The sequence below is a fragment of the Schistocerca cancellata genome, chromosome 3 (assembly GCF_023864275.1).
Source record: "Schistocerca cancellata isolate TAMUIC-IGC-003103 chromosome 3, iqSchCanc2.1, whole genome shotgun sequence".
Taxonomy (NCBI): domain Eukaryota; kingdom Metazoa; phylum Arthropoda; class Insecta; order Orthoptera; family Acrididae; genus Schistocerca; species Schistocerca cancellata.
In genome coordinates this window covers 64,200,998-64,228,845 of record NC_064628.1, presented here as the reverse complement: position 1 = coordinate 64,228,845, position 27,848 = coordinate 64,200,998, and positions in this window count along the sequence as shown.

Below are 27,848 nucleotides of genomic sequence, written 5' to 3'. Positions count from 1 at the left end.
ATGAGAGTCGCTTCTGCCTTGGTGCCAATGATGGTCGTATGCGTGTTTGGCGCCGTGCAGGTGAGCGCCACAATCAGGACTGCATACGACCGAGGCACACAGGGCCAACACCCGGCATCATGGTGTGGGGAGCGATCTCCTACACTGGCCGTACACCACTGGTGATCGTCGAGGGGACACTGAATAGTGCACGGTACATCCAAACCGTCATCGAACCCATCGTTCTACCATTCCTAGACCGGCAAGGGAACTTGCTGTTCCAACAGGACAATGCACGTCCGCATGTATCCCGTGCCACCCAACGTGCTCTAGAAGGTGTAAGTCAACTACCCTGGCCAGCAAGATCTCCGGATCTGTCCCCCATTGAGCATGTTTGGGACTGGATGAAGCGTCGTCTCACGCGGTCTGCACGTCCAGCACGAACGCTGGTCCAACTGAGGCGCCAGGTGGAAATGGCATGGCAAGTCGTTCCACAGGACTACATCCAGCATCTCTACGATCGTCTCCATGGGAGAATAGCAGCCTGCATTGCTGCGAAATGTGGATATACACTGTACTAGTGCCGACATTGTGCATGCTCTGTTGCCTGTGTCTATGTGCCTGTGGTTCTGTCAGTGTGATCATGTGATGTATCTGACCCCAGGAATGTGTCAATAAAGTTTCCCCTTCCTGGGACAATGAATTCACGGTGTTCTTATTTCAATTTCCAGGAGTGTATTTCCGAGTGCCGACCTGTGCTCTTGTGTGATTTCCGTGGCTTCTACAGTGAAGACGTAGTGTGCGTTTAGAAGTGAATATCCCGCGAGCTGTGGTGTTGTTCATAACTAATTACGTGCTGTAAGAATCTATTGTTTCCCTGTTATTCAACTTATATTTTATTTAACTGCTGGACCATCGACACCAATAAGTGTTTTGCAGAAATATACCGCATTCTCAAAAGTACTTCTACTATCTTACTCATCATTTAAAGTCGTTAAGATTTTATTTTATTTTATTGCAATCTTTCATTTATAAATTTATATGTTACTTTCATAATTCGCAATTGCCGAGTGATAGAAACCTTCGACCATTCGATTCATGTGTGTATTCTTATCGTATACTGTAGACTCAGCAGTACTTGGCCTCTAATGTGGCAACTACGTATCCAAGCCCCTAGACAATGAAACCAGCCAAAACTTTTAATATTTCAACTCTGAGTTGGAAGGTACGTAGTTGAGGGCTATCTCATTTCACACCATCTCATCTTTCATTTTTATTGTTTGAAAGCCTGCAGCATGAAATCAGAGGAAGTAATCTCTAGCGAGCAGGTAGCACAACGATTGTGCGTGGGTAGCAAAAAGAATGTGGCACTACGTTCGAACAGCTCCTCATAACCCAGAGATTTTTGTAGTCAGTGCTAACTAAAACTTGTGAAGTGTAAAGAGTGGCGGGGCCACTGGACACTGGATGAACAGAAGTGAGTGATTAGGAGTGACGAATCACGCTATAATCTGCGGCAGTCCTATGGGAGGGTTTGAGTTTGGCGAATACCTGGAGAACGTTACGTGCGCTCGTAAATAGTGTCAACGATAACGTACAAGGGAGATAATGTTACGGTATGTGGTATTTTTCGTTATTAGGGTCAGTCCCCTCACCGTGCCTAAGAAAACGCCAGATGTGGAAGGATATGAACACATTTCACAAGACTGTGTACTGTGAACAGGAGAGGCTCAGTTCTGAGACGGTTGTATCAGCAAAACAATGTACTCTACCACAAGACAGCATTTGGGACGCAATGGTTTGTGGAAAATGAAATTCGTGAAATATATTGGCCTGCCCAGGGGAGCACCTTTGGGATGTGCTAGGATGTCGACTTCGCTCCAGATCCTAGTGTCCATCACTACTTCTCTGGTTCCGGCTCTTGACGAAGAATGGGCTGTCATTCCTCGGCAGACATTCAGACACATCATTGGCAGCGCCCCAGTTGAGTTCAAACCGTCACAAATGCCAACGGTATTTTCGTATACTTGTGATCAGATGTATACTGAAGAGAAAAGTTGATAGCTTCCCTTTTTTTTTTCCAAGCACTCGTCGGATGCGACTCGCAAACAGGAGTCAGACCACATAGCGAGTATTCGAATGGATGAAGTCTACCGCCGGAGACAGGCTGTACGTGCAATTCTGCGGAAAACAGGGAAAATGGACATATCAACGTGTAACCTCCCAACAGAAACAAATATTTATAACATTCACATTCAGTGTAACCTCCCAACAACTTACTTCTGTAACCTCGGAATAATAAAATGTGACTAACCTCTCAATAAAATTGTGGCTCACATATGACCTTTCAATAGTTAACTGACTGTGAACCTAAACTCGTAAATCTGGACATCAGCAATGCTGCGTCATGGCCCTGAAAAGTCATTCTGAATAAATTGAAAAATCTTACCTCAATGAAGTCGCCGGATAACGCGTATATATCTGCTCCTATAAGAAATTTTTCTGGGCACAGCCCAGTGCAATGCTGGCCACTAGATTTGCTATGTATAAAAAGAAACAACTGATTTTTTTCTTTACGATAGTAGGGATGACCATGGATAGGAGAAATTAGTAAAATCTTTAAATTCATTTGAATAATTGTCAAAAGTTATCGTCATAAGAAAGATTATTATTAAAAGATTATTAAAAACATTTACATGGGACTTGATATAACAATAGAACAAAATCAGATGTTACAAATTACACATGGGCGCGGCTGCTTTTACCTTTTACTTCATCGTTCATGGATGGCCATAGCTCTCCTCGTCCGACCCAACCGCCCGACTGCGAGCTAATAATCCTACTACTGCTGCCGACACAGCTCTCTGGTCTGCGATTCTATTGTAGCATACGTATCGCAGGCAGCGCGTGAGCAGTCCATCGAAGTTACATTTGCTCGAGTCCACTAGCTTAGTCATGGACCTCTTACAACCGTCTTTGCCCTGCCGTCTTCAGTACAGCGCACATTGAAACTAAAATAATTTCCCTCAGAATGGTTAATAATAATGACTTAATAATAATAATGACTATTATTATTATTATTATTATTACTGATCATTTGTAATGGAAGTAGATGAACATTGCAATGTTGACGATATCCCTAATCTTTAATGATTCAAATGGCTCTGAGCACTATGGGACTTAACATCTAAGGTCATCAGGCCCCTAGAACATAGAACTACTTAAACCTAACTAACCTAAGGACATCACACACATCAATGCCCGAGGCAGGTTCGAACCTGCGACCGTAGCGGTCACGCGGTTCCAGACTGAAGCGCCTAGAACCGTTCGGCCACAACGACCGGCCTAATCTTTTAAATAGAAAATAGTTTTTATTGGAAATATCCACAGACATCTGCATCGACGCAGGCTTTTTATTCGGAAAGTAATTATTACTGCTGGTATCCGCTTTCGAGCAGATCTCTAGCAATGACATACTTTGCTCAGCCTGAATATTGTGGGAACTGTGTAAGACACAAAATTATTGTACGGAAATTACAGCATGCTGGTGTCAGAAGCTATGCTGTGAAACAGTTCGAGTCACACCTCAAGTACACAAAGATTGTCAATATGACTGAGAAGTTATTGCATGTGATTGCCTCCTAGGCTTCGTTGCCTTCTTTGTGTACGTTAATGACATTTCATCAGTTACACTACCAGAGGTTAATTCTTTTATTATAAATGTTACAAATATAGTAATAAATAGCAAGTCAAGTCTAATGTTAGAAATGGCTGCTAATGAAATTATCATGGACATTACTAAATCGTTTGTTGACAATCAGCTCTCAATAAAATTTTAAAAGACTCCCTATATTCAGTTCAGAACCAACTAGAGGTATCCACCTAACATTTGTATAAAATATGAGAACAGATTGAAAGTACTTGAGTCGTGGGTGCTTCTCCCAGTTCCTTGTAAAGTATACTTTACTAACTGTAAGTTATTGAAAATGCAGTATTCCTGGACAACAGATATCATTACGGCAAAAAGTATTTTCAATCATTTTTGTACAATTGAAAGTGTTGTTAATAAAAATTCTCTATTTAAACTAGACTGAACTGCATGTGACTGCTTTAGTCTTTAATAAAACTTGCATCTGACTGAGTATTTAACTGAACTGAACTTTATCTGACTGCATGAAAATATTGTTGGAAAATTAATACTCAAAATACACATCTGACTGCATGAAAGTTTAGTGGTAAAACTAAATGAAAGTCACCAACCTGCATCTGACTGCGTCTGTGGACTTAGCTCGTGCACTCCTTCCCGTTTAGCCGATAATAAAACACATATTCAAATCAGCCGTAGTGCAATGGCATAAAATTTTCATTCTAGATAACATTACTCATTTTGGCCCTGTTTTGTTACTTAATAAAAATTCTATCCTGATCTGAATAATTTGCCAACTGTGCAATGGCATATAGATTATTTTACTCTGATAAATGAAATTACTAGCTTTACTCATGGGAACTTTACTTTAATGTACCTTTTGGTTCAATGCAAGCACAGGATGCGGAGAACGACATAAGGTGTGAGATGAAACTCTAATTTTATCTAAAAAATATTTATTGTTCAAACTTTTAAGGCACATGTGAAAAACTAAAAAAAACTTCTATAGCATGGATTTACGAGAAAGTTTCACAAAACGCTTATTGCATCAACAATGGGATTTCTATCTAGCTTTTAGACATTATTTAACCAAAGAAAACCTATTTTATTAATTATTCTTTCTAGTTTCCCCAGGTATGTGCAGAGTTTCACTCAATATATAGCTTATTATGTGCGTAGCGCCAGTTCTTACTTTGATGCTGTCACGACCCAGCTGCCTCCTGCAGGCATCTAGCTCCGACTCGAAACACGTCTGCTGTCTCTGCGCATCTCCTCACCACTACTCAAACTTTTACCGCGTGCACCTAGCTCTGTTAGCTGTCAAAGATCTTACTACTCCAAGATGTACTACTCGTCCAACCTTGCGGTTGGGAACTATCGACATTTTTCACTGGCTCTATCCTGATCGAATCTCAGCACATACCTTTCACAATGTTCTCATTCTGAGTACTGGTTTTGTGAACTGATTAGCTGAAACGAATATTTACACTCTGTGACAAAAAAGAAAGGAATAGACGCCTCACGAAGGAATTATCCAAATGGAATGGAAGTCAGTAGATGTTGTAATACCATAACCCTATGGGATCCTATGTCCTTTTTCCAGTCCCATCCCCACTCTCCCAAAGAAAACATATGTGTAATACCAGTATGCTTCTTTGATTTTCTCTTTTCTGGTTATCTGGATTCGAATACACTGAAGATTTTCTTTCGCAGCAAATTAATGATTTGCATTAATTTAAGCTATTATTTTGACATTGTTTACTTCAGGCCTCATCAATATGCAGGATGAACGAATCATGTTGGATTAAAAATTGATGTACCATCAGAATTTGTACATTATACAAACTTCAAGCACATGGTAGGAATAAAATCGCTATTGTAATCATGGAGTAATTAACGATTGAAGTTCCGTATTTCTAATCTTCGAAAGGCAGCTATTTTTATGTTTTCAGACTAAAAAACCAAATTGTATCTATAATAGAAATATGACATCATAATTTTTCAGTCAGAATTAAGCATACTCATGTTTTAATGGTGGTAGTTAATGGAATTGTAATTACGACTATATAGAAATTGAAACGTCCCCTTAGAACAAATTATACAAGACTGTGCTTCAACTGACACATAATATTTTTAGCGCAACGCAATCTGATTTTCAAAATTCCCTACAAAAGAATGGCCCTGACTAACTTTAATCTATACCTTTCACAAATCACTTACCTCACAAAAATCTTCGTTACTCAAGCTACTGCAATACAGCGAGCGCCACTACTGCCAGCTAAATTAAAGATTCAAACTACGGAAGGCACTAACTACTGATAGGGATAGTTAGCAAATGAAAGATTTTAATAGAGAACAAACACTGTATTTACCTTAATAATCATAATATATATAGCAGTTCAATTTCAAAACTCCGCCATCTCTCTCCCCACATCCACCACTGCTGGCGGCTCACCTCCAACTGCGCAAAGCTACGCGCTGTTCACATCCAGCTGCCGCTGCCCAATACTACAATGGCAGACAACAATGCAAACTAGCCACAGACTGCACACAGCACAGCCAGTGATTTTCATATAGAGCGCTATGTAACGTTGCCAATAAGAAAACATAAACAGCCTACTTACATAAAGAAAACATAAACAGCCTACTTACATAGCCCCCATGCGCCCCACAAAAAAATTTACATATTGTTTTGGCCAGTGGCCAATAATGATTTGATAAAATTTTTCATAATTACAATAACAAAGATATCAAATGCACACACTTATTAATACAATGGTGGTCAAAAGCTAAAATTTTCTCACAGTCCATAAAGACAGTCCTGATCATTCATCACAGTAAAACTGCCGTTTCTTTTATCAAAGTCTGAGCAGTAAAAGACAATGCACACGGAAGTAGTGGATGTCCATGCAGTCTTGAAGAAGTAGTGTTGTCCTTCCAACAGAAAGACAGTGCTGACTCTTGACATGCTGACAGGTAATGGGCCACAACAGAGCAAACCCACAGCAGAGTCAGTTGAAGTTGATGAATATTGGTAGGTAGGTCATCACAGAGTAGACCCACTGTAGTCCTGGTAGAGATTGTGGTATTGGTGGGCCACCAGAGGTGCAGACCCACTGCAGTCCTTGTAGAAATAATGGTATTGGTGAGTCAGCAAAGGTGTAGACCCACTGTAGTCCTTGTAGAAATAATGGTATTGGTGGGTCATCAAAGATGCAGACCCACTGTAGTCCTTGTAGAGATGGCCAACAGCCATCTGTTGTGACTGTGCAGGTGCACAATCACCATTGAAGAGTCTTGCGGATAATATAGCAAGTCCATAACCACCACTTGTGCACTCACAAAGTTTTTGGAATTGTCCTTAGAACCAGCAATGCTGTTATCCAGTCCCTTGCAGAATTATTAACACACATGCAAACACAACAGTCCCAACTTCTCACATATTGTGCATTACTGTGACCAACAGAAACGTGTGCAGTGAAATGTAACTTACAAGTTACTTAAATTGATGAACTGGTGTCAATTACAATATTATAACATGAGAATACTATTACAAGGGTACAAAATACATCATTAAAGAACATAACAATACAGATAACATTTGTAGTACAGGCTTTACAACAGAATAGAAATAAACATATACATCAATGTTACAGGAATTATGAGATAAGTAGATACATAAACGATCAGAATAACTTTTGAAACATCAACTTTACACATGAGCATTAAAACAAAACAGAATAAACAATGTCTAAGCATCTTTACAAGGTAAATAACATATTATTAATGCCAATTATATTTGAGGATAACAGTATTCCTCATCATAGTGAATGTAGCTTAATATTAGAAGAAGAAAAAATTCTATGAAACTACACAGAGACAGGAAGAAAACAAATACACAAGGGTACACAAACACATAGTGGAATAACACAAAAGGAAAGGACAGGGTTCGTTTTCAGTGTAACATTTGGTACTGCAGTCCAACCCAAAACTTCATTCCATAGATCTTTCGTCTTATTTCAACCTTTGCTTCCACCAAAAAAATCCTATCCAAGCATGCTTTCTGTATTTATTTCACATATGTCTTACCTCATTATTTATTTCCAAGAAAATCCTACCTATACCTGTACTTTGTTCGTATAACTTCTCAGTGCATTTCTTCAAATTCATTGCAACTCATTCTCTTAGAGGCTACCCCCTCTTAAGCTAACTTAAATCTACTGAGCTCAGATGCTAAACTAAGGGACGAGGCAATGCAGCAGCATAAAACAATTAACACAAACATCAAGGACAAAAATTTTAAATAGGCAAAGCAATTTCAGTACTACAACTAATATAAGGCACTGTGCAGCAAACAAGAAAAATAAATCAGTAGTAAAACTAGCTTAGAAGAGTAACACAATTTAAAATTCAGTAGCACTATGCCTGGCAAACAGCAGCAGCAAATATAAAAACTATAAAGAATATAAAACTTATATCGATACATGACAAAGCTCAAGCAGAAAAAATATTACAGTAAAAATGGCCATGTTTAATACCTATGTCACATCTTAACACTAGAGTGATGCATCACGAGAACTTACACTAGCAGATAAGTTACCAAATCGTAAAGAAATTATTTATGCAAGTCCTGTGAAGGGAAATGTCTATTTATGTGCCCTCGTTTTCTTGGAAGTAGATCATAAATTTCTTATTGACTGGATCTGTAGGCATAAAATAACTATGTTAGTACATATATTAAATTTTATTTTAACCAATGCTGCAGTGCAGCTAGGAATTAGATACTAAAGAAAATGAGCAAATATGTACAAAGGACGGCATGAAACATCATTCATTAGCCATATGGCATTTCATAATGCAGTAAAATTCCCTCAATTCTAGAGAAAGACGCTTGTCATAATCAGGTGTGCAGATGTAAGCGTGTCGTATTTCCGGTGCTTTCTACAAAGGTATGTCAAAAACGAGGATAATGGCCTCCCTTTTTTTTTCTTTTCTACCTGTGCCTCTGAAAGGCTCTTTTCCGGGTGTCTGTCGCACAGCTGGGTGCCCACGACGCATTACGTGCAGGTGGTCACTTAACTTTCTTACGGAAATATTTACGACAGCAGTTTCCGCTACAGTGACAGTCTCATAGAAAAATATTTCACAGGTCAAGAATTGGCGTTACAAATCTGTAGAAACCAAATGCTATTGATATAACAGTGTCCAAAAACTTTTTGTCAGCATTGTGATACATTCACGCATTTACATACATTTCATAACTCTTAAAGTACGTTTCTTGGTTTCCAACATCCTTTTCATAAATCAGAGTCCCTAACCACTACTCATTACTCCTTACCTTACTACACATATACATATTCGTCGACACTTTTTCAATATTTCATCTTAATAAGTATGTAGCATAATCAAATTCCTCATATAACTTCGGCTTATTGATCATAAACATACCTCAACAGCATAATACACATCGTCGTCGTAAAAATAACATCATAACACCTCAGTCAAATCTCAAAAACGTCGTAGCTTTCTGCAATAATTTCAAAACCTAAAGAAAATTCTCTGCTCATTTCAGTAGTGTCATCTACCTCAAATGTACTTTAAATATCATGATCTCATACCAAATACCTCATTCAAAGCTCTCATAATATCACAATGGGTCCGAAAAAATATGAACAGTTCACACAGTACAGACAAAATACAATTTCGTAAGTGTGAAGTAATCCAACTCTGTAATTGCGTAAACATGTGACACTGACGTAAAAAAAAGTTTGTCTCTCTCAGTTAAATGATCAGATAGCTATGTAATTTATGTGTTAGAGGAATATGGTACCGATGTGTAAAGTTGTATAAGCAAATACCTTATTAGCTAGGGCTCCTTGTGCTTGCCACACACATGGTACACAAAGTAAGCGTGTACCACTCTGAGGATTAATGTAATTATACCCTCAGGTGTTACAGATTACAGCAATGGAATGAAATGTATCACAGAAAACTTTCTTTGTATTTCAAAAATCTTGAAAAATAAATGGTTTAAGTACAAAATTAAGCACTCAAATGCGTGTCCTGTAGTGCTAAACGTGCATCTTGTTGTAAGATAATCTCTGTGGAAGTATCGTAGTTATTTTCCTCCGAAAGCTAAGTTCTGCTGAAGCCAATGTACTTACCTCATGATAAACAAAAGTGAAATGCTGTGTGTATAGATATCTTAGTTATTACGCTTATTGTTGTGATGATGAAAGTACTGTGCTGTAACGTATTGTTGTGCTACGGAAAAGGCTGTCTCATTGTAGCTATACCACAAAAGTTACTACTAAAACATGTTTTACTTTCCAGAATAATTCAGAAAAACTGTGCAGATATAAAACAGATACTCCGCAAAAGCAACAATGTAAATTGTGTCACACATTAGTAACGTCGTGATATAATCGTGTAGCTGTCACATAAACTAACCACTGTGTCATCTGGTATCTCTCAGAAAGTACTTTAATTCAGAATGTATTTTCAAGTACACCAAAATGTTGCATTAAAATCTCATTAGCAGTACTGGTAAATGTTCTAAGTGTGTGAGCCTTATAGTCGTTACGTAATCGTGCAACTAACAAGCAAGAATGCACACACACACAATAACACTGTGTCGTCTGTTCACAATAACAATGCATTCGTAATTTCTTGTCTAAGTTACCTATGTTCTTGACTGGATAGTTAGTTAGCTTTAAAACATAGTTGCATGTTAACAGTTTCTAAGTGTGACAATGCATACTAGAAATGTGAAGTGAAACGTTTTATGGCAAAGACAAAGTTAAAAAGCAGATTATTTTTCAATAAACGGTTTTACATGTGAAATGTACTTTACTCTTCCTAGTACGCAGAGTTTCAACTTCAACGCAATCATCATGTAGTATACGTCGCTAAAGAATACTGGAATTTTTCTCAAGGTTAGCGTCTATGTTATTTTTCCCTGAGCCAGCGGGTGCAAGTGGATGCCTGCGGTGCGAGTCATTGTCTGTTTCTTTGTTAGCGCGCGTCGTTACTGGGATTGGGAGGCCTAACTTCTACAAATTCGCCTTGTCGAGAGGGCCCAGCTCTGTTAGAAACCCGCCAGCTCTGATGAAATTCACGTCTGTCGTTTTGTCGGTAGTTTACATAATTTCTTGTTTGTCGGTCATGTGGTGGAGAATTTCTCCCAGAATCGTAACTGCTTGGTGGACCGTTGTGTCTGAAGTTATTCTGTCTCCCGTGATAATAATTGTTCTGGTTGCCAAATTGTCTGTTTCTATGAGTGTCTCTGTCATATTCATTACTACGGAAATGCGATCTCTCTCTGTAACTATTACTCTGCCAGTGGTTGTCATATGGGTGGAGTCTGATTTGTTCATGATTTACGTTGTAAGAATAGCCTTGTCGCGTCCAGTTATTATTTCTGTCATCACGGAATTGTGGCGGATGTGATCTGTAATTGTTTTGCTCCTGTTTTCGCGTTCCGCGATTGTCAGTGTCAATTTCCAGTTCTTGTAACAGTCCCTGAAAAGCTTCAATGTCGTCTTTGCAACGACCTGCTAAAATAATATGTCGTAAATGTTCAGGCAGTTTGATTAAGCCAATGCGGATGAGTTCTGAGGGGCTGTATGGGTTTGAAAGATACTGATTCTTATGCAACATGTCTTCAAAATATTTCATAAGACTGGAAAATTCAGATTGTTCGAAACGTTTCATCATTATGATGCCATGTTTTACTCGGTCTTGTATAGCTTGAGACAAATACGCTGAGAGGAAGGCATGATAAAATTCTCCTTCACTGTGACAATCGTGAATGACCGATCGCATTCTTACAGCTGGTTCATTCTCCAAGTAGCCACACATAAATTCTAATCTGTGTTCTAATGACCAGTTGGGAGGAAAACAATGAGAGAATTAATGGAGCCACGCTTGTGGATGAATTTCGTTGGCAGAATTCTTAAACGTTTTGAATTTACATGCAGTAATGAACAGCTTATAGTCAAAATCATCGTGTCGGCAAGTAGCATGTCGGTCATTGTTACGTCGTGTCGGCGGTTCCATCTCAAAATTCGGTGCACATTGCCAATTTCTTTCATAACTTCCGAAATGCCCTGTGTTATTATTTTGTGGCTGTTCCGTATTTCTATGTCCCTCTTCCCGTATTGGGGTGCGAGTGTCCTCTGAAATACGTAATTCTTGTATTACCTGTGTCAGCTGATCTTGTACTTCCCGGATTTCTCTTTGGTGTTGCGTATTAATTTGATTCAGATTTTGTTTCAGTTTCCTAATTTGTTCGCACTCTTTTGTGTCATTAAAGACTACCGGTTTTGTGTCATTCAGATTATCATCTACCTTCGTAGATAAGTTAGTGACCTGATCCGAAAGTTCGGCTACTTTCTCCGATTTCCTCAGTGTGTTTTTCTGAACCAAGCTTCAGAGTGTCCATTTGTGTTGAAATGGAATCTACTGTGTCCTTTAAGTTTTCCTGAGTTTTTGCAAGTTGCGTAACTGAATTGGTAGATGCAACTGAGTCAATTTTAGCCCACAAGGTCTCATGATTTTCATGAACAATGGTTTGCAGTTCTTTTATGGCTGCTTCGTGATTCTGTAATGCATTTTCATGCCGCGAAAAAATAGGTTGAAAATGCTCACAAATTTGTGTTTTTACGTCATTACAGACTTTTTGACATTTCGATTCAATATTATGTAACTCAGTAGTTAAATCTTCACGTGTTTGTTCAAGCATATGTTCCACTGAGTCTAACTTTTGAAGCTGTTGTTCCATTGTGTCTAACTGTTGCTGTGTTTGCCTCTGGTGTTGTTCCATCGTGTCTAACTGTTGCTGTGTTTGTCTCTGGTGCTGTTCCATTGTGTCTAACTTCTGAAGCTTTTGCTGTGATTGTCTCTGATTTTGTTCCATTGTGTCTAACTTTTGAAGATTTTGTCCCATTTGTTGCATTAATTGTAATAACAATGCATTAGTGTCTGGAATCTGTTCCTCTAGGCTTTTCGGCAGTGCATTTTGACAAGCAGAAAATGTGTCTTGACTCATTTGAGAAAACGGTGAGAACCCAAAACCTGAGTCTACAGTATTTGCAATATTGTGTTCTGTCATTCCCAATTCCTGAGGCGAGCTGTTGCCGACCGATCGATCGATAATGCTTCCCTGTTTACTACCTGCTTCACTGTCTACACCATTATTTGACGCCCGCTCCATTTCCCTATGCACAGTTACCAAATTACTACTTTGAATATTAGTTAATTCATTACATGGTGGCGTTAACACACTGCTTTCGTCTTCACTGTCATTTCTCAGTTTACTTTGGAGCCTAGTGTTACGTTTTTCACACGCCATTATTGTCACAATATTTCACACGACAACACAGAAAAACACAATTTGAAGAGCAAAAATAGGGGAACACATTAACATAGCACTGAAAATAATATCTAGTTAATTGCAAGCGCAGCTGCGAAATACTTGGTGCAAATCTACATGCATGCCACAACTGTTTTACTGTACAACAATGAAAGGCTGCAACTACAAAGGAGATTCTCTCTACAATTACGCGCTAGCAATAAACAATAGCTACACTAATTACACTAACTACAAGAAAAAAATCAGAAGATTCCAGTGAGGTATCCTAGGCTAAGGGGCGACATATGAAACGTCCCCTTAGAACAAATTGTACAAGACTGTGCTTAAACTGACACACAATATTTTTAGCGCAACACAATCAGACTTTCAAAATTCCCTACAAAAGAATGGCCCTGACTAACTTTAATCTATACCTTTCACAAATCACTTACCTTACAAAAATCTTCGTTACTCAAGCTACTGCAATACAGCGAGCGCCACTACTGCCAGCTAAATAAAAGATTCAAACTACTGAAGGCACTAACTACTGATAGGGATAGTTAGCAAATGAAAGATTTTAATAGAGAACAAACACTGTATTTACTTTAATAATCATAATATATATAGCAGTTCAATTTCAAAACTCCGCCATCTCTCTCCCCACATCCACCACTGCTGGCGGCTCACCTCCAACTGCGCAACGCTACGCGCTGTTCACATCCAGCTGCCGCTGCCCAACACTACAATGGCAGACAACAATGCAAACTAGCCACAGACTGCACACAGCACAGCCAGTGATTTTCATATAGAGCGCTACGTAACGTTGCCAATAAGAAAACATAAACAGCCTACTTACATAAAGAAAACATAAACAGCCTACTTACAAAATGTAAAGTTTTACTCATACAAAATTTAATTAATTGAATCTAGGCATTCCATTTAATATAACTAATCCGTCTGATCATCTGAAAATAATATATGCAAATTAAGGGAATACATTGTTGTAATGATAAAACATGTAATATATTGTCTTAATGGAAACAGATTCTTTCCTGTCTTTGTATGAAATTATTCACTTTTATATCACGTAAATTTCTATGTAATTTGGGAAGATGTATGTAAAAGTTCCAATTGTTAAACCTAAAATTTTAATATGTGACAATTGTGTTGTAATAATAAAAAATAAGTAAAAAATAATTATACATACAGGATGAAAAAACATTTAAGAGGGATAATACAATTGCATTATTAGAAATGTTCTGTGCTTGTCCGAATTTTTAGGCTGTCGGACTACATCTCTTACATTTCAACTGTAGATGCGGGCAGCAGACTCCAAGTACACCGGTACGTGTCATAATTAAGAAAATCTTCCTTACTTCTTTTCAATTCACTTGAATAAAAAATACTTAATACTGGTATCAATTTTTTCTTATTTCTAAATATGTATGATACAAAACGCTCGTAGCCCATTATCCTCCGAACGGCACTTCTTAACAGAACTTCTACATACGAGAGAGTGAGAAACAAAATCATTTACAAAAAAAAAATAAGTGAATGTTCTTTCATTTGTCTGCGCCTTACCTCACATTCATGATTAACGTCTTTGTCAACGCTTATGGTCGATCGGTGTTTCATTTTTTGTTTTTAATAAATTTTAACTTTACGATATTCTGAGGGTATTTCATCATCTACCTACACACAATGTGAATAACTGTTTAAAATCATATAGGCCCTAAATAGAAGCCATTTGTGCGCCGCCATATCTCAGCTGGAGTTCAGTTTGACGTCAGTCATGAGAGAGTGTTAAGTCAATTTTACGCATATAGTTCGCCGCCGAACATCTAGTGTGCGAAGTAAAACTCTTTGTGAACACGAATTCCTGGAGCTTAATTTTTTAACCATTGCGTAATTCCCGAGTGGCGATGCAATACCATCAAGACGATCCTAAGGCAGCACTAAGAAGCAGCACCCCAGATTACACAAGGTACGTATTATTTATTTGGTGGAGGATATCCGTAACATGACGTGATATTGTGTTTTCTTCTGTTAAGCAACGAGACACATCCCAAACTTCACCACATAAAAGCATTTTTCGCCGCGTTACATTACATTGTGATGTACTTGTGCAGACAAACAAATGATTACAATTTCAGATAAATTGTATGATTTATTCTAGAAAAAAGGTTTCACAAATTGAGCAAGTGAATAACTCGTTGGTCCACGTCTGGCCCTCATGCAAACAGTTATTCGGCTTAGCGTTTCTCGCGTCCGTCGGACGTCGTAATTTAATTTATTATTTACTACAGAAATTGATTGGTAATGGTGATTGTTGCCGACTTACGTGGTGGGCCTTAATCAAAAAGATATTTCATTCAATTTTGATTTACAATTAAATGCTTTCGTGAAGTTGTCTCTTTTTTAACAATATTAATCTTCAATTGTAATTATTTGTTACGTTAATGACATAAGACTCGCTGAATCTTAAAACATGAGCATATAAGTTGAAGAATGGAATAAACTTTTCATATTAATTTCCTCGGCTGTCTACAGTGATGAATCCCGCTTCGAACTGAGCCCTGATGATCAGCGAAGACGCGCCTGGAGAACCCCCAGACAGTAATGGGATACCAACCAGATTGTTGCCCGCCTGCCCGCCATATGGCCCGACATCCACGATTGACGGTATGGGGTGCCATCTCATTTCATAGCAAAACCCCTTTGGTTGTCATCCGCGGTACCCTTGCAGCAGAGCCGTACGTCGACAATATTACCGGTCGCTGTGACCGAGCGGTTCTAGGCGCTTCAGTCCGGCATCACGCGGCTGCTACGGTCGCAGGTTCGAATCCTGCGTCGGGCATGGATGTGTGTGATGTCCTTAGATAGGTTTAAGTAGTTCTAAGTTATAGGGGACTGATGACCTCAGATGTTAAATCCCATAGTGCTCAGAGCCATTTTTTCGACAATATTCTACGCCCCGTTTTGATGCCCTTCAAGCCAAGCCATCCTGGGCTTTCATTTCAGGAATAATGCCCGCCCACACACAGTGACGGTCTCTACTGCTTGTCTTCTGCTTTCCAAACCCTTCCTTTGCCAGTTAGGTGGCAGTATCTCTCCCCAGTTGAGAAGGTCCGTATCATTATGGCTGGTCCCTCAAAAAATGGTTCAAATGGCTCTGAGCACTATGGGACTTAACATCTGAGGACATCAGTCCCCTAGAACTTAGAACTACTTAAACCTAACCAACCTAAGGACACCACACACACATCCATGCCCCAGGCAGGATTCGAACCTGCAACTGTATCAGTCGCGCGGTTCCGGACTGAAGCGCCTAGAACCGCTCGGCCACCGTGGCCGGCGCTGGTCCCTCCAACCGTTTCGGGATTTTGACATATAAGGCACCAATTGGACAGAATGTGGCACGATGTCACTCGGGAGGAGAGGCGACAACGCAATCAATGTCCAGCCGAATAAGCTTTCGTAAGGACCAGAGATGGACCAACAGTTTATTGACTTGCTATATTGTGAAGCTCTTTCTCTTGAATAAGTCATCCAGTTTTTCTTAAATAGTAATCACTTTTTTCTCGGTGCGTGTACAACATATCTAATGATTTCCGTCTAATTCGGATAATTCTATCATGATACATAGTGTTTTTTGTCTTGGAATGTATTGTTTATGGAAAGATCCATTAAGGAATAAATGCTTTTTGAAAGAGCATGCTAAAGAACTACTCAGCCGTGGAAAAAAATTGCTAACGTTGTCAGATACGAGCTATGTAAAAAGAAAAATCTGGCACAGTTTACTTACTTTCATACCGCAATAACATACTTTATCACATTTTGGGCAACTTCTCAAGTGGAACTAAGGTTTTACAAGTTCTATCCTGAATTATTTGACGTGTGAGTTCAAAACACTCATGTAGAAGCCTGTTAATAGCACTGACTACATCAACTAATGATTGCTCTTGTATTTAATCCTTACTGAAATTTGTTACAATTAATGGGCCGTATGAAAAAAACTACAGCACAAGCTTCGAATGCAAAGATAGAAGTTAGAGTATTTGCTTGCAAGCGAAAGGAAGAAGCGAACTTTTGCTTGGGATTGTACGAACAACGCTTACCTTTTCCTCCGACCTTTTACTTGTAACACAAAATCAGAAGCCTCTAGCGATCTGCTTCATCCTCACTGTCAGCAACCTTTGTCGGGTAAGCGCGGGCATCTGATTTCGCTGTTTTGTTGGGCTGAGACTTCCTTTCGCGGTATTTCTTCTAAGTGAGCGAATGTGACTTTTGAAAAAGGTGTTCTCGTCCGATCCGTATGAAAGCTCGATATGTGCAGAAAGTACATTAGTGTTCTTAAGCACGGCTTTAGAGATCTATTCTGAATTATTAGAGAAATCAAAATTTCCGGAATCAAAAGAAAGAAACAAGAAGCAACTCCTCGTCTGCAGCGAGTTCATGTGACAGGACACTGTCCTTGAAGGAAGCAAAATGTTTGCCAAAAACAGGTGAACGAAGATGGTCAATACCACGGAATTACACAGGCTGGTACTACTGGAGCAATTGAAATTGACGAGGATGCAAATGGAAAAAGAAGTTATGGTAATGAACTTCCTTAGTGCAAAAATGAACTATGAAAACTATGCTCAAGAGGAGGAAAGTGAAAGTAGTTGTAATATATGTACTGTTCTTCAGACTACATACGTTACAAATGGCTTATTATAGACGATAAGCAGTTTCGTCTGTTTTCAGAAACAAAATAATTCAAATTCCTGTATTTTGTATTAGAGCTGCAATTTGCTGTCTTTCTTCGTGTCCTTTTCTAAGTGTTTCCTCTCAGTTACAGGCTCCACTTCATTATCGTCATCGTCATGGAAATCCTGTGCAGTATCTTCAAAATCTTAATCCCATAGATGCTTCGTAACATTATGCAGTGCAAAGCAGCAAGATATAATTATTGAAACATTTGATAAGGAAACTTTACATAAAAAGTGCAAAATAGGAAACCGCCTCGGTAGATTACCAAAACAATGCTGTATCACAATCCTCTGTTTTTGTAAAAGCCTGTTGAATGATTTGTACTCTCCTCTCTTGGATTGTGATAGGAGGGTCATCAACCAGGGCACTAGCCCATAGTCTTCATCACCCAAAAGAATGGTGTTCTTGAATTCAATTAACTCTTTCTCGACACTTGAATTGATCCATATTCGATTGTCGTGCATTGACCCAGGTTAGCTAGCCGCAACGTTAGTGAGCTGTTCCTTCCCATTGCACGTAGCCTGCACGTTTGTACTAACGTAACGCTTTCCATTCATATATTCGTTTCCATACTGCACAGGTTTCGGCATTCGCACGTACGTACAGTCAGTTATACCTATAGCACTAGGAAATTTATTTTTTTCTAGCTACTCTTTTTTGCCACGGTCATATCATGTGGCGACGATGGAAATTTGATCCGGACATCAGATTTTTCCATTATCGCTTAGAAACTCTACTCACTGTTTTATCCGCTGCATTTGATGAATCCCATTTTTCTCTGCTATGCCGGACTGGAATCCCATTTCAGCTGCATACCAAAGGAAAATCTTCATCCTCTGTTCTGACGATAGCAGCCCATCTCTTCTTCCCCCTCTCCCCCCTTGTCGGCAGAAAATGATTCGTAGTCAATTTAACATTATCTTCGTTGAAACGATAGAGAGTTTTATAATGCTCTCCATGTCGACATCTACGTGGTCTGTAAAATTTTTCACTGTGTACACATGCTGTTAGTTGAGTCGTATCTGTACTCTGCAAACGTGAGTCTACTGCTGACCAGCCTTCATATTTTTGGAGCTATTGCTTCCAGAATGAAATCAGAGCTTCTCTCTGTTCGCACATTTTACCTAATGCCAAAGCCAGATCACAAGGAGAAGGAAAAGCTTTCCCTCGCCATTCTGTCCCTATAAGCTATTGCTTCACATTTTACCCTTAAATTCGGAAGCCTGAGCTTCAAAATTCGAAGGAAAGGCGCTCACTTCACTTGACTCATAGGGAGCAATATAGTAGTTTCTCGAACCATTACTCAGGAACACATACAGCCAATAACTTGACAGTATCCTTATACAGCTTAGGCAGGTACCAGTACTAATAGAGTGAAGTTCAAGAAGGCCTTGAAGGATATATAAATGGCTAACTCCTCCTACTCCATCAATGAATTTCTTAGAATGACCAGTTGTTGGAATATTATTTTAAAAAATGCTCTATATGAGTATTACGTAATATCTCCATGTTAAGAGCAGCAGTGTGAGTAGTGCATGTGAACACTGTAAAATATTTTCATTTGACAGTGTTGTCTGCAATATTTTAGGTATTATTTTGCTGACTGAAATTTTTGTATGCGTCATGAAATTATTATATTATTCTGTAAATGAAAATGAGTTGCAGTGTTTAACTTCTTGCACATCTTTCAGGACCAACTTCACTAAATTTCTGTGAAACGGACAGTAATTATAAGCGCATTAACTTTATCGTAAAAACAGTATTGTATATTTTGAGTCTCTGATTCTTTACACATTCACAAGGTCCTCGTCACTTTGGGTCTAAGGAACGATCAATGTCTCTAATGCAGGAACGGCTCGCAGTTAAATGCTCTCAGCGGAAGCCAACGTGAATGACATATTAACATATATTTCTTACAGAATTTAAGTTATCGAGAAGGATTTCGAATATTCCCCACACAGATTTAAAAAATGACTGTCAACTTTTTTAGAGATTTTGATGTCGAATGTTGCTTTTCAAACAGGTAGTAGCTAGTCTTAAGGCTGCACGTTGAAATTCGTCGCAACACCATATAACAGAAGTGTGGGGACGTGGCTTCATAGGAGTACAGTCCTTATGGGCTTCCAGAAGGCTAAATGAGCTGAACCTAAGGGAGTCATAGCAACGTCCACGCGATTGTCCACGCGATTTTCACGTTCCGAAACTGACAACAAAGGAGAAATGCAAACAGCTGAACCTTAACTCTCGAAACATTGTCTCTATATCTCTATATTATGCTTTGATGCGTCATTAATCCACGTGTAATATTAATGTTCTGACAGTTGGTAAAGACATTTTCTTGTTTCTGGAACTGTAAAATCTATCCACTGTAGCAATGAAATACTTAGTTTTTAATTGTCTCGTTTGGGTGCACCAGAACATGGTAAAGTAAGTGTCAATATATAGAAGGATTTCCACGAACTATTAGACGTAATAAGGGCGCGAAACATATGACGTTACGTTCAGTTTCGGGCAAGTTCCTTGTTGTTGAGCAAGTTACTATTACTTCATGCGCATTTTGAGAACTGTCAAAAACAGAAAACTGAGACACAACGAAGGATAAAGAAATCGACAAGACTCTCTGGCACTCAAGAATTTGACCTCGTTGGTAACAGGTATGTAGCCTTCCCAATTATTGAAATCACGAGCTACTTCACTCTAATCTAAGCGCGCCTACGTTAGGTAGAGGTTACGTGATGCGGTACGACAACGCCAGAACATCCGATGTTGTTTTAACTATACTATCGCCGTTCAGTCACTGGAATTAGTTACAGCTGCCGATCTTCTGGTAGTCTGTGGCTGTGAGCATACTTTAGTGTTTTATTGCAGACGTCACGACCTACAGGTTGCTTTGATAGAGTTTTAGAATTTTTAAGTGGCATACGTACGGAAATCTACTGGTCGGTCTCACGGAGCTGATTGTAGTGTCATTCTGTGCCAAACACGTGTTTGGTAAATCCTCACAAATAAATACCGAGGTGTTCCAGGTCAGGTGAACGAGTCAGCCAGCTAGAGGTCCGCTTTAAATGTACCCTGGTCTAGAAATCAGTCACTGAAGAAACACTGCTTTCTTAAGGGAGTGTAGCGGTGCACTGTAATGTTGGAAGTGTATACGTCGTTCATCTTTCTTGAGGAGGGGAGGGGGGCGGGTGCGATAATATCATCACCAACTGCAAAGGTTCCTAAGCATTCCTCTTAGTGAAAACAGGTGAATGAATTGTAAATAATAGATTTCAGCTATCAGTCGTCCTTTTGAAATTTGGTAGCTCTAGATTTCAGCTAGAAAGTAGCCATTCTCAATGCTAAGAATACAACAGGTACTAGTTAGATGATGTCATAAAAAAGTTGCAATTGTGGCTTAACTCATATGGTTTGTATATTACATACAACTATCATTTTTGATCAATGCATGTAATGCCTGTTGGTCGGGCTTCATCCACAGTTCATTGAATACTACTGTTTGCGGAAGGCGGGCTGTGTGGAGAACACATCGGTTGGTTACATGGCGCCATCTATGTGATCTACGTATAAACCTCAAGGGAAATAAACCACTTCAAATTTAATTACATAAAATGGAACATAAGTAAAATTCTTACATTGTCGTCCGACTTATTTCATATTTGTCGTCAAGTAATAAGAATTTTACTTACTGTCTCTAAGCTGGTCGTAGGTTGTGTTCCAAAAATGAACAGCATAGAGACAGAAGTGATGACACTTTCTGCAGCACCTGACCTTCAGTTTGCAGGACAATGCTCAAGCACGTACAGTGCAAGCTGTTACTGATTTGTTTGACTGATGGGGCTGCTAAGTGCTATACCACCTACTGCACTCCCCTGACTTAAGCCCTCGTAAGTTCAACTCGATTTCTAAACCGAAGGAAACACTTCACGGCATTCACTTCAGAAATGCTACAAATTCGTCGGGCAATAGACCGCGCCGCTCGAACTGTCAACGCAACTGGCACTGCTAAGAGTATCCTACGACTTCCACATCGCTGGCAACTGGTTATTCACAATTCTGGTGACTACTTTGAAGGTCAGTAAAACTTTGAAACACATATCTGTTTTGTACGAGCTGTAAATAAGTAGGTGTCACTATTAAAGTTCCAACCCTCTTACTTTTTGTTATAGTCTTTTATGGTTTTGGTGCGAAGATGTCGTGGAAATTCTGGAAGAGAAAGTTCTGTGTCGTTTCAATTTGTGGAATTTAAATCAAAGTTACAGTTCATAATTCACGCGTTTGGTGAACGGACTGAAGAGAATTATCCAGAAAGCTGATTAATTTTGTGCATTTTGTTGTTTCCAATATATCACATTACAATATAATTTTTGTTTAGTGGTATTTTCTGTAGTTTGTAAAATGGAATCCCCAGGCATTACATTCATGTTAATTTGAGAATGATCACGGCCACGCAGTGTGAGAAGGAGACATCCATCAGCACCGACTTATTCTGGGTTTGAGAACTTTCGTAATCAAGTGCCACGATTTATTTTGAGCCTCTGTAGGTGCTTCATGCCGCCTTTGCAAATGTTATGTTTTTGGTTGTTGGTGATTATTCTTTCAGAAGTGACCAGCATCTGCTTGTGTATTCGAATGTTCAGATATGGATCATCCTTTTCTCGATCTTTTGTGGTGCTAGAAATCGCCGCGTGAACTTCATATTCAGCTTCGAAACTGGAAACTCTATCACAAATTTATATGTTGGCTATCTCATTATCATATTAAAAAAGGCAGCGCTTCAACTTGTCCACTTGGGTTAAGACAAGGGCAACAAAGAAAAGTACACACTTCAAGCCAGGAAAGCACGATGACTGTTAATAGCGCAGCGTGAAATCCTTAAAATAATAGCAGATGTACGTGTACTACTTGCATAGTTCTGAATACGAAAATCAAACATCTGATGCCAATGTCACTCCCGCATCTGCACGCACAAGATCTTCAGAGAGGTTAAGTGCCAGACAAGGATGACGCAGTCGTTGAAGCGAACAAATGACGGCGCGAGGGAAATCCATCCTTACTCGACGTCGCATTTTGTGTTTCGAAATGGCAGTATTCTGTGAGCTCATTTCGCAGTGTTCCTTTCGGGTTTCTGACTTCATATTCTGTAATGATTGTAATGGCTCACATGAATGGCTCTGTAGAAACTGGGTTCGATTCGCAATCGAGTCGTCGTTATTTCGGCTTGGTGCTACTTTGTTTACCGTTCCCAATGAATGAACACTGCTTTAATGAGGGCCACGATCAAATGCTTCCACACATACTTCCACTGCCCTGCAGAAAGGCTACACTCTAATGATACATCGTGTCGATGAGCATCAAATACGGAAACTGATTCACAAAAATGGGGGCGTACGTCTTTCACTCACACCGCTGAATAACTCCTTCGGCGCTTTCGAACTCTGCTTTTCTACATTGCATCTGCTGCACTCTTGTAGAGCGCGTGCGCGTATATAACAAAGTCGCTGTTGTCGTCAACAGCTCTTAGGAGGAGATATATTTCTAGGTGACTATCTTGCTTGACATACTCGTGGTTATGATATCTGGATAACTGAGGTGGTTCTCTTCATCAGCTGCTGAGAACTATGGCCATAGATGAGCTGCTGCACGGAGTCCAAGGTTTCGTTATGAGGTTCTCCTTTTATTTTGCGCGGGAGTTTCTTGCAGTAGTTTAGAGCCTCTTGAATTACTGTGTAGTTTATTTGCTTGCATTATTGAAAACATTTTGTTTTCGTTTTCTGACATTACATTATTCACTTTCGTAACTGACATGTGGAGGAGGGTCCACTTCGATTTCCGGTGCTCCTTGAGATTTTTTTTATTTGGTGTGAGGTTTGGAATGGGATCCAAACAGCCTCATGATGCCGGCTGAGGAGCCACTTGAATGAAGAGTGGCGGCTCCAAGGCAGGCTGTGAACAGTTGTGGGAGCAGTGTGATGGATGCAGACCCTTCCATACCGCATCAAAATGACACCCTACGGCGGATGACCCTACTACTGGTCAGCACTGCGTGGTCCTGAACGCAGTTTCTGTAGAATAATAGTGACATTAAATTACGCTTCCTCAATTTAAAGAAAGATTTTCCCTACATTTTGCGAATCATATAGTGGTGAACTGCTCATGACTGCGTAGTTTTCGATCACACATGTTCACTAAACTTGAGAAAAAAATTTCAAAATGGGAATAACAGAAACTAATTACAATAAAATGTGCATACCAAGGAACGCAAAATTTATGCTTTACAACAGGGTAGTGAAACCATAAACCCTCTCTGCAAATTAATGCCTAGCAACGAATTATAAATTAGACAAACGATAAATATTGGAGATACAATAATGAGGAAACTTTCAGGCCCAATAAGAAGCAACGAAGACTGGAAATGAAGAATCAGTGATTAAATATATGAAAAGCTATGAAATAAATAACAGAAATAATAAGGAAAAGAGGATTGATTTTTATTGGGTATTTGCAGAAAATAAATGAAAATGGACTCAAAAAACAGTTCGTCAGGTATCTCTATTAAATAAATTAGCAGCAGACCGACATATAAAAATATGTAACACTTCAAAGCGATAAGTAATTAAGAAGGTCCAAACCCTGTATGAAGCCTTGAAGTGAATTGTCTCATTGAGTCGTCACTCAGCATGATGACATTAATTAATTGAAATTGTGTGGTACAATTGATCGGAAACATGCCTGCAGTTCAGTCACTCTTTCTTACCATTCCAGAGATAGATCAGACCCTATTTGAAAAACTGCTTGTCTCGTTGACCAACAGGACTGGATCTCACAAACGAAAACAGGTGTTTCAGTTGAGGTGTGACTAAATTTTTTAGGGGTAGGAGGACAGACTATAGAATGCTGCACATGAATTAATACCTGAATATTGCTCTTAAGAACTACAGTTCAAGCAGCACAATCTTCAAAATGTGGGAATAGCCAAGAGTAGTAGGACTGACAGTGTTTCAGTTGAGTCTATAATGTTGCCAGATCTCCCCAAGGTCAACGTCACGTCACCTTCTCCTCTCCCCTCCATTCTAGGCAACTGAGTGAGGTATAAATGGAAACTAAAAAAGTGGATTTGAGGCATTGTCCTACTGGACAGGGTAAATGACACGGCCTGCATGGTTGCCAGATTTATCCAAGATGCGGATCTAATTTATTAGTATAATTTATGACCTTCTATAATTTATTACCCAGTTAGTATAATTTTCAAATATAGATGCCAAGGATTTTTCCCCTCCAACAATCCAAAGCAGTTGTTAGAATTTCCATGGTGCTGCAGTCACTTACCCCCATGACTTATCGAGGCATACTGACCATCACTCATGTTCTGCACATCACAGTGAAAGGATCACCTTGAAGCATCATCAGAAAACTATCGTTACTTCCAGAAAGAATTTAAAAAAAATCGGACTCACACAGTTAAATGTAAGTATTAACGCTTCTCATAGCTCATTATTATCATTATTCGTTGCATATATGTTTTTACAGATACTTGTAGTTTTCCCTTTCGCTCAGAACAATGGGAACACATTGGAGCCGAAATCAGCACACACTTGTTCAAGTTTCCTCTATATTCAACGCTAGCACTTATTGTCAAGCGGAAATCAGCTGTTCGAGTTTCCAATGTCTGCACCACCACTTCTCGAGCCACAGCTACGTGGTTCCAGTGTTCTACTGTGCACACTATTTTTAATTTGACCGCCAGCATGTTGAAATGTGTAAATGTAGTTTTAGAACCAGATAGTGACTGCCAAGTAATAACAGAAATCGAGAATGTTAAATGTGGTGCTAAAGTACAGTACAGAAAGATGAAGTGGGATGGGCTATGTGGTAGGATAGAGTACATCTATGCTGAAATGATGGCAGAATGTCACCAACCTCGTCCTCGTCCAGACGGCCACTTCTTCAGCTTGGAGGCGTTCGTCATCCAGATGCTCAGAAATGCAACACTAGGGGTGGCCGCTGCAGACTCTTGCATTTGTTTACATCACTCAACCGTTGTGAGCTTGTGTGGTCCACACAGTGTGTTATGGATTGCGACAGACAGGTTGAGTTACTGGCAACCATGTCTGAAAGGATTAATTGGTGATTTTGTGAGACATGTGCACGAGCATAGTGACATGTGAATGACCTAGAACATCATATAATTTCATGTGTTCACGCAGTAACAAAGACTGCTACTGTTACTCTCCAAAGTATTAAATCCTACCAAGCAGAATTTCCGTACGGAATACCTACACATATTACTGTCAGTTTAGATACAACATAGGGTGACTTTAACGCATTTAAGAAACAATCATTTGGTTTAATGTAGACGAAAAGAACGATTGTGATTTTTAATTATGGATGTTAACAATATACGAAAATATACAATAAAATAACAATAATATATCTCACAAAAATTGTTTTATTTTACCCTACACCATCTTATCATTTAATGTGATTTAAATGCTTATAACGAGTGCAATCATTGAAACTTCCTGGTAGATCAAAACTGTGTGCCTGACAGACACACGATCCCGGGACCTTGCGTTTTCACGGGCAAGAGCTCTACAAGCTGAGCTACCCAAGCACAACTCACAAGCCATTCTAACAGCCTCAATTCTGCCAGTACCTCTTCTCCTGCCTTCCAAACTTCACAGAAGCTCTCTTGCGAACCTTGCAGAACTACCACTCTTGGAAAAAAGGATATTGCAGAGACATGGCTTAGCCACAGCCTGGGGGATGTTTTCAGAATGAAATTTTCACTCTGCAGCAGAGTGTGCGCTGATATGAAACTTGCAGGCAGATCAGTGTTGAAGGTAGGAGACGAGGTACTGGCGGAATTGAGGCTCTGAGGACGTGTCGTGAGTCGTGCTTGGGCAGGTTAGATGGTTGCGCCGGCACGGTAGCTCAGCCTGTTCGGTCAGAGGGTTAGCTGCCCTCTGTTATACAAGAACTGAGTTAATCGATCAACAACAAACTTAAACGGATGTCTTATAACGTCCGCCACGAGCAGATGCAACCAACAAAAACGAACAAAATGAGATAAAAAGAAAAAAAGCTGGTAGAGCATTTGCCTGCGAAAGGTAAAAGTCACGAGTTCGAGTCTCGGTCCGGCACACAGTTTTGATGTGCCAGGAAGTTTCATGTCAGCGCACACTCCGCTGCAGAGTGAAAATTTCATTCTGGGGTGCAGTCATTGTAGCTCAGCCAGTAAGGTAATTGAAGAAGCTTACACAAAAAATAGAGTAGTTTCATTACTATCCTACCTAAACTGGTTGAGCTAACAATGACTGCACATTCTATAACTATTGTAAGAAAACATGTATGATACGTTGTGAAAAAAATCATTTTTTTGTCTCTCTTTACAAGCCTCACAACGCCGATTAACAGGAGAAGATTAATCGATTTGACATTATACATGGAAATCGAAATGCTTATCACAATAATCATACTTAAAAATAACACTTGAGATAACTAACAAAATCTGTGTGAAATATTACATAAAAAGGCGTATCAGTTGCTTAGGAAACAAATAATAGTCAACTGCATTCAAATTAAGCCACTTTCCCCTAAGTTCTTTTTTATAAATTTCAGATAACAGCTTACAGAAATTTTTTAGATTTAAACCATTTGAAGAAGTGTCAAGCATTAACACTCTCCTTCTTAGTGTCTTCCAGTTGTAGCATCATGACCTATGAATGACCAGAATGTTCAGTCTGTCTCGTATTAGTTGATTTTTGAAACACTTAAGTCTTGTTGTTATCTGTTGCAACTGAAGTTTATCGGACTGGGCATCAAGTTTCATAATCATACTCAGAGTTGTTGGAGGTCCTTGTGAGGGATATCGTGCCATACCCTGTCCAACAGGGGCGCTACATCGTGAAATTCTCGACCTGGCTGGTGGGCCCTGCCCATAATGCTCCAAACGGTCTGATCTGGGAAGGGATGCGGCGACCCTGCTGGCCACGGTAGAGTTTGGAAAGCACGAAGACAAGCAGCAGAAATTCTCGCTGTGTACGAGCGTGCCGTTATCTTGCTGAAATGTAAGTCGTGGATGGCTTCCCATGAAGGGCGAAAAATGGGCCGTAG